The 15353-nt window shown below is 42.4% G+C and overlaps 1 protein-coding gene across 1 annotated transcript in view; it reads right to left on the bottom strand.

Annotated features, from left to right (window-relative positions):
- The window catches only part of Daam1 (dishevelled associated activator of morphogenesis 1), a 166314-nt gene extending 151865 nt beyond the window's left edge, over positions 1–14449 (bottom strand). The window contains exon 1 of the mRNA XM_026410057.2: positions 14363–14449. The gene's annotated coding sequence lies outside the window, so the exon portion shown is untranslated. The remainder of the gene's footprint in view (positions 1–14362) is intronic.
- Between the last annotated feature and the right edge of the window lie 904 nt (positions 14450–15353).

The raw sequence follows: 15353 nt of genomic DNA on the forward strand, positions 1-15353 counted from the left end.
GGGAAACTATTGAAGGCAGAGATGAAAGATTGGTCATGAATTGGTAATTGGACAAGCTGTGGATACATGCTTGTCAAGGATTCTTCGACTGGTTATATTAATCTTTCTACATATGTGTGTATAGAAAATTTTCAATAACATATATTTTTAAATCTTCATGTTCACACTACTTGAAACAAGATAAGTAGCAACAGGAAGCAATTAAGTCTGGGGGAGGCATTTTAGGGAGACAGAGCAGATTTAGAAGTATATTGGTGGGCTGGGGATGTGGCTCAAGCGGTAGCGCGCTCGTCTGTCATGCGTGCGGCCCGGGTTCGATCCTCAGCACCACATACAAACAAAGATGTTGTGTCCGCCGAAAACTAAAAAATAAATATTAAAAATTAAAAAAAAAAAAAAGAAGTATATTGGTGAGGGCGGGGGATGTGGCTCAAGCGGTAGCGTGCTCGCCTGGCATGCGTGCGGCCGGGGTTCGATCCTCAGCACCACATACAAACAAAGATATTGTGTCCACCGAAAACTAAAAAATAAATATTAAAATTTCTAGAAAAAAAAAGAAAAAGAAGTATATTGGTGAAGTACCATCCATTCTGATGATTTTTTTAATTTTGTGTTTTAATTTTAATAAGCATCAAGACTATATTGGCAGATGGATGCGGTGGTGCAAGCCCACAATCCCAGCTACCTATAAAGCTGACACAGGAGGATCTAAAGTTTGAGGTCATCCTAGGCAATTTAGAGAGACACTGTCTCAAAAAAAAAAAAAAAAAAAAAAAGTAAAATGAAAAAGGACCTAGCATGTAATAGGCTCTGAGTTCATTTCTCAGTACTGCCAAAATAGAAGGGGGAGGAGGAAGAAGAGGAAGAGGGGAAAATAAGAGTCTATTGGCATATTTGTGTAACTTGGTACGACAGAACTTTAAATGAAGACCATCACCCCTCACTGCATGTAATTTCCCACAAGTATTACCTGTGAGTATAATGAGTTATCACCCTTATGATTATGTTGTGTTATAGGCCAAAGGAAGATTGTTTGGGGTGGGCCTGAACTAATCAAGCTAAACTAATCAGGCTCACTCTTTACTCCTGCTGGCCTGCAAGGAAAAGAACTAAAGGTAATCTTTGGCTCACAGCTACCAACAATCTTCAGTCCTGTCTTCACAAGGAAATATAGTCTGTCAACTAGCAGTAAGCTTATAAGAAGCCCCTGAGCCCCAGATGAGAACAGCGGCCTAGGCTGACACCTGGATTTTAGCTTGCTGCTGAGACCCTAGCAGAGAACCTAGCCACAGCATGCCCAGACTTCTGACTGGTATTATTTTAAGCCACTAAGTTATTATGCAGGAAAACACACACACGTGCACACATGCGCACACACACAAAAAAAATATGCCTGGATAGCATCTTACATCTAAATAGCACTACAGCATCTCAAGGCCTACCTTTGCATATGGGCTTCTTCTAGAACCAAGCAAGTACCTAAACTTGCAGCAATTTAACTTCTAATTCAGTGTTTCTCAGAAGATCATTTATCCAAATTTGAGAAACCTTGAACTACATAATCCCTGATAAATGAACTAGGTTTTATCCAACACACATAGCTTTGCAGGCAAGAGTTCATACTTGAATGCTTTTCATAGTGTGAAGTTTTCTAAAGCAGAAAAATCCTGCAAAATAATCTAATGGAACAGATTGAAAGCAAATTGTGACTAAACCAAATGCATCACCAAAACTATAGCTTATCATCATAGTAGGTATAAAATAAAATATAGCTCTTTATCTCCTACTCCCTAGCTCATGATTAGAAGACATGATAAAAATATAGGCCAGATTCCTCTATACAAAAATTTCTTTACAATAAAATTTTCCATATTTCAGGTGATCTATAAATATTAAATAACTACCACGACTATTCTTTTACCATGTTACACTTCTGTTTAGAAAAAAATGACATGTACATTAACATAACAAATAGAAAAATAATCTCTGAGATCTAAGATAAAATTTACATGTCATAAAATTATCCATATAAAGCACCCAATATAGTGATTTTTAGTACATTCATAAATTGTATAATCATTACTACTTCTTCCAGAACATTTTACTCACCCCCAAAAGAAACTTTATATTATCTTATGCTGTTGTTATTATTCAACAACATGGAATTGTATTTTTCACTCACATATAGTACAAATGATAACCAGCAGGGTGGCTCTAACATCCTTATTCATTTTGTCCTTTAAAACTGTCATTCTTTTCTCAGTACCATATCACACTGATAAATTTCTCTAGTACTAGAAAACCTTGGCCATCTGAGACTCAAAATCAGCATTCAGGAAATAAAAGAATGGAGGTAGATGATTTAACCATAGGGATAAAAAGTGTTGCAAAAATGGGTTTGGATTGTAGACTATTATTTCCTATAAGTGATGCTGTAAACATACCTTTGAAAAGATGGAAATGCTCTAAATAAGCTAAGCATGAGAACACTTGCAGTGAGAACAAAGAATCTTTCACTGGGGAAGCTCTTGACCTATTACACTGGTAATCTGTTTATTTCAGACACTGAAGGTAGATGAAGGTCTGAGTTTTAAATAAATAGAACAATACTTCTGTATTCCAAAGAGAAAAAAATGTGGACTTCTCTAAAAATATTCAACAGCATAGTGGAATGGCCATGGCCAACATCAGATATTTTTTATACTACAAATGAACAATTCAATGATGTTTTAAGGTATGGTTTCCAAGGCATATGGGATTGGCCAAAAATTACTTGGCATATTTTTACTAAAAGTTATTTCTTAGATTTTGCTAGAAATCTGGGCTTGAAATTCTACCTTTTAAAAAGTCCATCTTATTGTATTCCCTCCATTTGGTCATTCTAACTCTGGACCAAAGGCAAGATCCTCTGTGGGGATGTGGTGCTGGCACATGGCATCAGCTCAGAAGGAAGCGCAACACACAGGCCATGCCACAGGTGCCAAGCCAGAGAAGACCAAGAGACTGAAAGGAAGCTCACAGAGTTTGCTGCAAATAATCTAGATCCTTTCTAGATTATTTTAGTTTAGATCCTTTTCAATAATAGAGGCCAGAAAGAACATTTATGTCTATTCTCCACCCTCTTTGATCTCAAGGAAGCTCACAGTGATGACTCTTTGTGATTGGGTAGTTTCTGTTTCCTTTTCTTTCAGACAGTAGGTTGAAATGTTCATTGACTCCACCCAGGAAGGGATCTTGAGGAAAGGATAACTTCCAGAGATAGAGTTTTTCAGTTAAAACTGCAAAAAGATAATTAAGCTTCAAGCTTATTAGAAGCATTGGGCCCAGTAGATTATATAAAGCACACTATACCACATGTACATGACTTTTCCTTTTCACAAGTTCAAAATGCTAATTTTTTATAAAAAAAATATTCACACAAAATGAATGCAAATTTTTAAAAGGTAAGCTGCATCTTTAATCAGCCAGGCAGACAACCCCAATTGGACTCATGTTTCCCAAACCCAAAATTAGTCCCTCACCTCCAATTTTCAGTCCTGACTAAATGTTAGAATTACCTGGGGGATTTCAAGAATCCTGGAGATGAGGCCCCAAACCCAGATCTACTGAATCAGCATCCTTCGGCTTCTCTTTCTTAAATCCACCATGGAAACGCCTGACTCCCATATAGACTGGAGAAACAGACCAGGCCCAACAGCCCTCAAACAGGGTGGAGATCTCCCAGAAGTCTCACCTATCCTTCTGAGTAGGAACTCGATTTACATCTTAACTGAAACTGTGTGCTGCTTGAAGCAGCATCTTTGCATTAGTTGTGCAAAACAAGGAGTTTGGGTTGGTGAATTAAAACCTGACAATATTTTTGCTTTGTTCACTAAAAAAGCAAGTGCAAGAGCTGCCAAAGCCCAAATTTTAGAGTCAAGTTTAAAAGACATTCTTGCTTGGAGGAGGGGGAAAAAAAAATGGACTATCACTCTGTTAATCCTTTTCAGAGCTCTCCCACACTGCTGATTTGAGATAAGCTGTCATTTTTCAGGACTAAATCCTTTTTTTGTTTGTTTGGTTTTTTTTAAAGCATTTTGACCACTGGCAACAATGACAGAGCTGGCCTTTCCTTTCCTCAAAGCCTCATCATCCTTATCCAGAGATAACATTACTGACCTACCAACCCAGGTGATGGACTTCAAAGTTGTTTATTCACTAGCTCTGGTGGGCTTACCCTGACACAGCCTCAGTGTCTCACGCAGTCCCCTGTTGTGACCAAGGACATGTCCTTAAAATGTGGCTGACCTCCCAGGCTGTGGTCATGGAAGAATGGAGAAGTGACCCCATAGGGTCTAATCCACTGACCTTTACTCTGCTCTAACCAACTGCCCAAATAAATAAAAACAGCAGGGAAGCTTGGTTTCCCAAATGAAATCCAATTTATCCCTAAATACGCAAGGCTGGTTAGAGGCTAAAAGTTCTCAGGCCATCTAAAATCTGTCAGCTGGCTCTCAACCAGGGTGATTTTCCCCCAAGGATACAGCCATGTCTGGGGACACTTGTGGATGTTCCAACTGGAGGAGGAGGTGCTAGGCACCTAATGGATAGAGACCAGAGATGCTGCTAAATATTCTACAGTGCACAGAATAGCCCCCCACAACACAGAATCATCCAGCCCCACATTTCAATAGTATTGAAGTTGAAAACCCATGAATCAGAGTAGGAGAATGGGTCGTTTGCCAGCCCACTGACAGATAATCCTTTGAAGAGACTCTAATTTGGTTTAAAATAGGGATCACAAACTCAATGGCTTTAAGGGCCAAGGAGGTAAGAAGTATCACATAAACTAAGTGGCTCTGAATGAGGCATAAGGGTGTGGTGAGATCTGTGACAAATCAGAGTATAAATGTTCACTAAAATCATTTCGTTTTTAAAAATACTGTGCTGGCCAAGCACAACAGCTGGCTGCCTTCACCCCCATGGACCACTGAGGGTTGAACAGATGGGATGATGATCACAGACACTTGTCTAGCCTCCTCCCTTCTATCCTAGGGAATATCCCTGGGCTGTCAGGTTAAGAAGAGATCAGACCTGAGGGGTTAGCTCCAGCTAAGAACAGGATCTCAGGTACATTGCACCAGGCAGGGGCCAAAGTGGGGAAACTCTGATGAGGAAAAATAGGGTTCCCTCATACCCATCCTTTTGGGGAAACCCAGTAGACATTATACCAATATTACACAATGCCACATTAGTGAGGTCACTATTTTAAGATGTTAAAATAGTGTTCTCTTATCCATTGAGGATTTTTACCCAGGAGATAGTTTATTCTACGTGAATACTCTGTTTCACAGCTAAAGAAAGAAACAGAGGCCCAGGAAATTTAAAGAGATCATGAAGAAAACCCAAATCTGAACCTAAAATTAACTGGCATTTTTTTTTCTTCTAACTGCAAAAAAAAAAAAAAAAAAAAAAAAAAGAAGAAATTCCACTCAAGGTATCATGCATGACTGAGTTAATTTACCAAACATGTTAGACATAGATTTTACATTTAAACCTACTTGGCATTGTTCTTTTTCTCCATCAGAAAAAAACTATTAACGTGTTTGCCCCAAGTCACTGTTTGAAGATGTCTTTTCCACACAACAGAAGGATTGAAAACAGACTAAATACTTCTAGCTCCTTCCCGATCAGCCTGTGGACAGAAAAGCCAAATCAGCAAATGGAAATCCAAGAAGAAGGAAGCCCTGATAGGAGTCCCCCTGCGTGGACACATGGCGTTCTGCTGGAGGAATTCCTGGCCTGAAGAGGCAGGATAAACAAAGGCAATCCAGAGGGAAACAAGTGATAAGATAAATGAAACCCAATAATTCCCTCTGTCCTCCCCTCCACCTACTTCCTACAACATGTTCCATCAGAAAAACAACCTGAGCTTGGGGGAATTAAAAGGTAAGTTGGAGGGTTAAAGGGGAAGACGGAAGACGTGCTTTCTTGTCAGGTCAGTGAGTGGTCCCCTGATAAGGGAACCTGGCCAACTGGGGACAGTCATCCTGCCCCACCCCCAGGGAGTCCCTGAGAGCTGAACTAGCAAATGACAACCCACAGAGTACATAGTAGGGCAAGGTGGGGTACGGAAGAAAGGTAACTTCAGTCACAGCCTGATAAGAAATTGGGTCAAATTAAAAATAACACATATGTGGTTTCCTTTTTTAAATTTTTAATCAATCCTTCATCAGAAAATGCATTAGGTAAGGTAGTTTCTTGCCACAGCTCCTAAAACTTCTACAGTTAGAAGTATCATCTACAACGCACAAAATATCAAGTCCTAAATGGGTCAGAGTTTTTCTAATCCAACTTAATCTCTGTTTCTGATTTTAAAAATACAAAAATATATAGGGCTGAGGCTGTGGCTCAGTGGTAGAGAACTTGCCTAGCATGTGTGAGGCACTGGGTTCAATTCTCAGCACCACATATAAATAAATGAATAAAATAAAGGTCCATACATTTAAAAAAAATAAAAATATATATTAAAAAAGTATAAAGATAAAAGTATTGTTATATTGTGTGCATGTACAAATATGTAAGTATTAATATGTAATAATAAATCTCACCATTATGCACAACCATAATGTACCAATAAAAAAAATGTGGAAGAATAAATAAACAAATAGAAAAGCAGGCCTGTTCATTTAACTTTCTGAGAACACACTGCAGCCGTTGGCTTCAATCCCAAGCATTTATTTATTCTTCACCCTCTCTGACTTTTAGTTCAAATTACCATTGAGTGCTGAGGGGAGGGAGGGGGTTGTAAAACAAACATGACTGTCATACAAACGGGATGAGGGAAAAAACAAAAATGTTACTGTTGTTTCTTTTGCTACCATCATCCTAAGTCAAACAACAGTCATTAATATCTGGTTAAAAATAAAATAAAATAAAATAATTGCCCTGAACAGAACTGGATGACATATTCTGTATCCACAATTTCACCAACTCCCAAGGGAAGAGAATAGCCAAGGTCTTCCAAATGATTTAAGTTGTCCATTTCATTTCCTTCAATTTCTTATAATAAGTTTTGCAATAAATTCTCAGGGCTTAGGAGGACCCCTAAGCTAGCCCTCGTTATAGAACTGCAGGTTCTAACTTAATTTGAGTCTGGACATTTCACTGTTTGGTCTTACCTGATCTCTATGAAACAGATAGAGATGCAGATTCAAGCCTCAGCACCAAGGAACAATCTATCTCATCTGACAAATGATGACCTCCATTCTTCACTCTTCCCAAGGGCAAATCTGCAGGAGCTTTGTGGAAGACTAAAGTCCAGATTAGTACTGGCACCAAAAAGCTGGGCACACTGGTGCATACCTGTAATCCCAGTGGCTCGGGAGGCTGAGGCAGGAGGATCCAGAGTTCAAAGCTAGCCTCAGCAAAAGTAAGGCACTAAGCAATTCAGTGAACCCCCATCTCTAAATAAAATACAGAATAGGGCTGGGGATGTGGCTCAGTGGTCAAGTGCCCAGTTCAATCTCGAGCACCGCCCCTACCCCCCCCCAAAAAAATAAGTAGTACCAAAGACACACTAATGATATCTCTCATTTCTCCAAGAAAGGAAAGAGAAAGAAGGCAGGGGCTTTGGCAAACTTTTATGAAGCTGCCCTAGTCCTAACCCAATCTTTGCAGAAGGACACCTGTCAGAGGCATATACTTCCTTGGCAAACCATTGGCAACGACTTGCCTCTAGCTCCTGTGGTCTAAAAAAAAAAAAAAAGGACCCCTTACCAGCAGTTCGTTTTATAATATGATACTTTCTTTTGCCCCCAGGAATGATGGCTGTGCTCTGATAGATCCACAAAGTACTCTCTAATCTCTTGTGGTCAAGAGTATGAGTTTAAAAAAATAAGATTAAAAAATAAAGCTGAGTAGGATTACAGGTACAGTGGCTCCAAACCAAGGTAAAGCTATCCCATGCCCTTGACCTGATTTATATGTCACTAACAAACCAAGCTTAGCCAACAAAAGCCCATCTCAAAAAAATAAATAAAAGATGGGCATCTGTATTATCCTAGAGCTAGAATCTAGGCTATCTTCTCTTATAAGTCTAAATTCAAAAAGTTCATCAGATGGGCAATGTTTGCCAATTGTACTGCAGGTATTTTCTTTAGAAATGAAAAGGAAAAATACCATTTTAATAGGTGACCCTAATTGTGTGCTTGGCAGAAATACAGGTGACCTTCAACTCCAGTCCTGGTGCGATTTATAGAACAGAATGAACTCAGGTTATTACTAAAGGTGAATGACATACTTAGGAAGTGTAACAAGATGAATGGGGGGCAGGAGGCTCCTGAAATCAATGCCTGCTAAATGATATTATTTTTGAGTAGCCTAATGACTAAATTAAAGTTTCTGTTTACATTTTCCCTTCCTGACAATAGCTAGTAGGGCATAGCTTTCCTATTTATTCCCTAAATTAACCAGTTTGTGTTTTAGTCAATTGTCTTCATTAAATATCGTCAAAGTGGCACAATATTCAGTTTTAAGCCAAAAGGAAAAGATCTATTGAAAGTCAGGAAATCACACCAACTACATTAGAAATTGAACTTACTTCCCTAGTTTTCCACATTTAATTTACAATGGTCACTAGGATTTAAAAGAGTTACAATGGTTTATTTGGCACCAAATTTGCTACATTGTAATAACAAATAAAAGTCTGAGGTGGAGAAAAGAAAGTTTATTTCAATATTCAAGGATATCCAATATCACATTACACATTTGACTACTCTTCAAGTTTTCATTATTTTCTTTTCAAAAGATCCTTTGCAATTGATCATAGAGGGAGGGAAGGTAAGAAGTCAGGGACCCTCTTCACTCCCAATACAGGATTCTGCAGCCCTTTTCTGAGTGGAAATCCTACAATCAGAAGAGGTACTCCACCTAGTAAAAAGTAATTTCAATTATCAAATAGCATTTTAAAACTGGTTGGGCTCCTAGTAGATTTAGTGATGGAATATAAGAACATTTCTTCTTTCAAATAATTTGCCATCTTTCATATAGCAAAGAGACCTTAAAGATTTCACTCATTCCAATACCCAAATACAACATAGATACTCCCATGGAACATTTTTGTTCCAGAAATACACACTGCAAGCCACCCATGAAGAGGCAATTTTATAGCCTGGCCGATACCACACACACACGCAATCCCAGCATCTCAGGAGGCTGAGGCAGGAGGATGGTGAGTTCAAAGCCACTGCCTTGGTGATGGTGACCAACCACTGCCTCAATATTAAGAAATGCAAAGGAAGTAGGGACATCCCCCCAACTCAAGCTGGACAGAAAACAATAACACACAGGTATATCAGAACCCAGGCAGTTCTGTGGTGTGGAGAGAATGAGACTGCTTGGATCCCCAACCTGGTCTGGCACTTACAGACCACAGCTAGGCAAACTCCTCAAATTCCTTATCTGTAAAATGGCAATAATAGTATCTAGCTTGTGCAATAGTGAGAAGTCCATGATGTAGTCCACATAAAGTATCAGAAAGGGCTTGAGCTGTCACACAGATGCTATTAAGTGTGCTGCGGTCAGGCGAAAGGTTCTAAGGAGGAAGGGGTAAGGTAGGAAGCCATCCTGGAAGCTATGGCATCTGAGCTGGATCTGAAAGCACCTGAAGTACTTGAGAAGCTAAAGGGGTGCACACCCCAGGTAAGAAGAACCTCTGATGCAGAAAGTCACAGGAATGCTTAAGTACCCATGAAGAAAATAGGCTCACCAAAGCTGAGGGAGTGTTTGCTAACTCTGCATTAATGAGGGTTGGGGGCAAGGCTCTGTACACTTGTTGCTGTGCTTCAATACTTAACTGAATTTTACACATTATGGATTTAAATCCTCTCTGGAATGTTCTCTGCTCCTGAAATAGTAGAAAGGATCCCAGAAGATAAAAAGGTATGAACACCTTTTTTCTTTTCCTGCATAAAGAGTCTACTAGAGTGGAATGTAGGTCACTAAAATCAACTTGCATCTCATCTTCATCTGTCCCTCTTTCGGTGGGGGTACTAATTTGGTGGTGTTTGGAATTCCCCACCCTCCCCCCATGCTTCAGATCTTTCAATTCCAGTCCCTGTCAGCAACCTAAGCCACTGTAAATAACACAATCTACATTAAAGACAGTACGTCTATTAAGTTAATGTAACTTCAAAAGCAGTATCCTCCACCTCAGCCTGCCCCAGCCTGCTCTGCCAACCAGACATACTCCTCAGCCACATGCAAAAAAAACACCCTCAGTAGTACCAGTTTCTTAAACAGTACCTGTGTATTCAGCCGCCTGTAAACTTGAAGCTCTTAGGGAAACCACTTAGAACAGATGCTGTATTTAATATTCATTTATAAGATTTCCTCATCACCAAGTTAGACATAGTATCACCAAAATAAGCAACAGTCGTCCAAAGTCCTCTTCCAAAGAGGAAAAAAATCACTTTTGTTTTGACTGAGGCCCCATCAGAGAGAAAACAAATTTGCTAACCTAAATTGGCAAAGTTGCTTTGTTTTCTGCAGTATGAAGATAGACTTAATATTTGAAAATACAAGAGCATGACTGGAAGCCAGGGAGGGCCCCATAGCAGGGACAAGCTCTGTTGATAATTTTCTGAACCCAACACCTAAGGCTGTCAATGGTACCAGCTTTGTTGGAAAAGTTTGTTTCCTCTCATCAACAGTTGTAACTTTTAAAGTGTTTTTACAGAAGGATTCTAGATTCTCAAACCAAAGCCACTCTTTATACCATCCCCGAAATATTTACAAACTGAAACACTTTCAATCTTCACTGTGTTTTATTTGTAAACATCTTATTTGTTCTCAGAACCACAGCATCAACACTAAAAGCAGCCTTTTACACAAAGTAGCTCAAATAAAACCACACAGAGACTTACCTTGTTAACACCTAGAACTGTCTGCAAAGCAAAAAAGCCAGAATTCAAATTCCTCAACACCTATTCACTGAGCTCCTGTGAGCACCACCCAAGGATGTGACCCACCACGCCCCCTTTACTATCACACCAGACTCATATAACTTATACTTCTGAAAATCTAAGAATCTGACTACTGGATAACAATGTTACAAATATTGGACAAATGTTCTGTTTTCATATCACCCAGTCTGGGACAAGTGATCCTGTTTGTAAAGCAATTCTAACCCAGATGAGATGACTGCACTGCTGTGCCCCAGCTTTTCTAAGAGACATTAGTAGCCTGGCAGGGTCTCTAGGAATCTTTGCCTTGGTCTCTTTCCCCATTCTCCTGTCATACACCTCCTGGAAGAGTTAGCCAGACTAAGAAGAGTGATTGATAGAAATCTAGAAATGCCTGGTTGGGTTAAGAAGAAATTCTAACCTTAAAAAAAAAAAAATGTCTAAGTAGGTGAACATATTTTCAAAAGCAAATAACTATAGAATATATCTCTATTTCAAATACAAGGAAGGCCTTTTATGTCACACGGTGTTTTGGTTAAGACAACTTCAGGAAACTAAGAGGAATACTACTATGGGGAATGTAATCAGTAGGGATGTAATCACCTACTTAAGACAAGATGATGAGTGTCAATCACTTGGAACTCAGCATCCTTAAACATTAACCTGAACATGAATGCATGTGCCTGACATACATGTACACACTTTCCACCTCCTACTGTGACTTTTCTGATAATGCACTTGGTATAAAATCCAAGCAGAGAGTAAACAGAATCTTTGTATAATTTAATTATACTAAATGTACTTAGATTACAAGTAATTGTATTCACCAAAAGTCTGTAGAATGGCAAAGCTTAAACAATTAATTCTAAGACTAAAGTATAATTAGAAGTCCAGATACTAAAGTAATAGTGTAGTAGTAGAAGCACATTATAATTATAAACATTATTATTATTATAAACAATAATGAAGCTGCCTTGCCAACTTTGAAGCATTACCATGAAGAACCAAGCTATTTGGGGAGGCGGGGGTGCTGGGGATTGAACTCAGGGACACTCAACCACTAAGCTCACATCCCCAGACCTATTCTGTATTTTAGAGACAGGGTCCCCCTGAGTTGCTTAGCACCTCACTTTTGCTGGGGCTGGCTTTGAACTCTGAATCCTCCTGCCTCAGCCTCCTCAGCCACTGGGATTACAGGCACAGTGCACGAGCTGAACCAAGGTATTTTGTCATAATAGTAAGGTTCAGCAACAATAACCCAATGCCACAGTGTCAGAAACTGGGTTTAAACCCTCATCTTCAGAATACTTTGGAGGGTGGGGGGAATAACCAAGTATTTTTTTAGAGTCACAAGAGTTTTTACCTAGAATCAATTTTGGAAATCCTCTATAGTACTCTTCTCACATTATCAAGGAGAAGACAGAGGTTCCCAGCAGTAAAGGGTAAACCTCAGAGTGAGCTAGCCAATAATGACAGAGCCAGATCATGATCCAGGGCTCTTGGCTCCCAGCCACATGTGCTTTACTCAAGGACCTGCATCCTTTGGGATGGCATTTAGATTTTCCCAGAACCCTAAAGCATGGCAGGGATTTCCAAAATTCAACTTCACTGATCAAATGTCCCCAAATCACTTCCAGTCAACTGCACCTAGGACAAACTGGGTACCTTTACTCGTGACCAGGAAACTCTCTTTATAAAGAACAGAGTAGAGCACCTTTCTTGAAAAAAACTGCCTCCAACACAATTGGGGAAAGATGCAGGTAGCCTGAAAGGGGAAAAAGATCTTTCAAACTGTGACTTTCAGAGTTTGCCTCAAGGAAAAGGCTTCCCACAGTTGTGGGGAAGGAGGTGGACAGATGAAGTATATGCATGAGAGTGGGAAAATGGGTCCGAGAACTGTGTCCAAACTATTTACAAGAGTCCAGGGCTGTGAAAGGGGTGAAGAGGAGAGAGCAGCTGGGCCCAGGACAGACATTTGACCACACCCACAGGCCACGCCCTCCCAGCTGGCCGCAGAGCCACATCGAATCGAAACAGCAGTGGGAGCAGTTAAGATTCCGAGGGCAGGAGTCGCCATAGCAACGGGATTCGTCCTGCAGGCAAACTCTGCTTCAATTCACTAGGTCTTGCTCGGATCTCACAAAACCACCACTTCAATGAGAGTAAAAATGGACACTGGAGGCATTTGCTCTCGATGCTCTCCTGAGAGATATAAGGCGGGAGGTCCGGAATGGGGTGCAGGAATCTATGCCAGAGCGCACGAAAATATTTTATCGGCGTAAGAGACAGAACGCCCAAACCCAAGCTGTAAGCAACTCGAGAAAAAGACCTTACTAGGGTTAGATGAACGAGTGAGTGAACGAACAAATAAAGGTACTAGGGGAAAAGAGAATCCTGGGGACTTAAGTCCGGACGTCTCCAGTCAGAGGACAAGCCGATCACAAGCAGTTAGCTTTCGGTACCAGCTGGGTAAACCCGATTATCCAGCCCTCCTGCCCCAGAGCTAGCCTTATCTTTAGATTATCCGACACCCCCAACCACCCACCCTTAACCCCAGGGCTCCGGGGCAGGCGCTACACAGCCCAAGTGCTCTTTGCAGAGCAAGCGATTCAGTACTGGGAGACCGAGGTGCGCCCTCCGGAGAAGGACGCGACGGGGTAGAGCTCTGCAGCGCCGGGAACCCGGTCCGCAGGAGGCGCAGCCTCCCCTCGCTGCTGTCCGCCAACACCCCTAGCTCGCTCTGCAACGCAATATTTCCCTCTATTCTTTTTTGAAACATTTAGTTCCTACTTTTCCTGATTACAGTCATCCCGTCCCTTTCAAATGGGGCTTTAAGTGAGGGTACCAGGGACGGTGGGGTTTCTACTCAGACGCTGAAGGGTCTCTCCTTCTCTGTGGCCACCTCCGTGTCCAGCAAGCCTGCCTCAGGATTCTCCCTCTGGGAATCGCTGGGCCAGGAGCTCCGGAACGCCAGTGCAGTGCTCTCAGCCCCTAGCCAAGGCTACGATCTCCCGGCGCCCAGCCCGGGAGCTTGTAACATAGCGACAACCGGTACCCAGCTGGCTCCCCTGCCATCCAGGAGCCTCAGAAAGAAAGGAGGGAGGGACCCCTGTCCTCGGGAGCGCCCCCGGTCCTCGGAAGCGCCTTCCTCTGGGCTCAACTCGTTTTGTGCCGCGCTGCAGCCATTTTCCAAACCCCAGATTGGCAGCCGGGAGCTGTCTCGGTCCTGTTCCCACCCAGACCCAACCTGAAGGACGGGTTTAATATTTACCTACTGGCCCGGGAGCTCCAGGCAGGCAGCGGGAGGGCGCGCCTCCCGAATCCGGCGCCTGGCCCAAGGAAGCACACCCACCCCCGCGCCACCGCGCGGTGCCACTTAATGAATGAGTGTGGCGGGAGAGACGGTACGTCCCCTTTACCTGAGCAGCCCCTGCATGCTGGAAAGACGGCTCTGTGCTCCGGATACAATGGGATCCGGTTAAACAGTTTCCCTTCGCAGCCGCTCGTAGGTTACCAACTCGCAGGTGACATCACCCTCTCTTCGCCTGATAGGCTACAATGTGGCGCCCACTGCGCATGGACTCCCCGGTCGGACCCGTAGGCTCTTGGGAGTTGTATTATCTACCCGACAGACCAAACCGGGACAGTCTCGCTGCCGGGGCTCATTAGGACTACAATTCCCGAAGCAACCCTGAGTTCCACCCCCCCGTACCCGCCCCCTGGTCCCGCCCCCTCCGAGACCCGCCCCCTCCCCGCCCTCCCGCCTTGCTGTGCCCACGGTGGTCGTTCGGAAGCTGAGCTGCGGACAGCACAAGCGAGAGGGAGGGGCACCCGGTGGTCGTACCCTTTGACTTGACCTCTATTCTGCCTAGCTCGCGGGCTCCGAGGGCCGCGAGAGGTCCGGGACTTGTGCGCACCCGCCAGGCAGTTCTAACCTGCTGAGCTTTCTAAGCCCCAGCTAGGAAGGGACGATTAAGCCTTTTCTTTGCCTTCCCTAAGCATAGCAACTAATTTGGAGGACACACTGGTTTCTGGGCTAAATATGGTCCTGGTATTTCCCCAAGTCCCCTAGAATGAGGCAACGCCAGCAGCGAAAGGGAGGAATCCTTGAGCACCCAGAGTGGTTCAGTTCACCTTTATCTTCTCTTTCCCTCTCCCCACTTACCGGAGACCGGATGATCAGGAAGAACGTGGGGAACAGCTTAGTCGGCTTAGCTGACAGAATAACCAGAGTCTGTCACTAATAAAAATGCAGTGTAATAGACTAGACAGCGACAGTCGCCGCAACCCTCCGTCAGAGAGCCTGCTGCTGCTGCAGAGATAATACTATCGCGCAGCCATGCTTTTGTTCATCCCCGCAGAGACTTCCCGCTCTGGTGGCTCTCAACTCCTAGGAAGATAACAAGCTAG

The sequence above is a fragment of the Urocitellus parryii genome, chromosome 6, assembly GCF_045843805.1.
Source record: "Urocitellus parryii isolate mUroPar1 chromosome 6, mUroPar1.hap1, whole genome shotgun sequence".
NCBI lineage: Eukaryota > Metazoa > Chordata > Mammalia > Rodentia > Sciuridae > Urocitellus > Urocitellus parryii.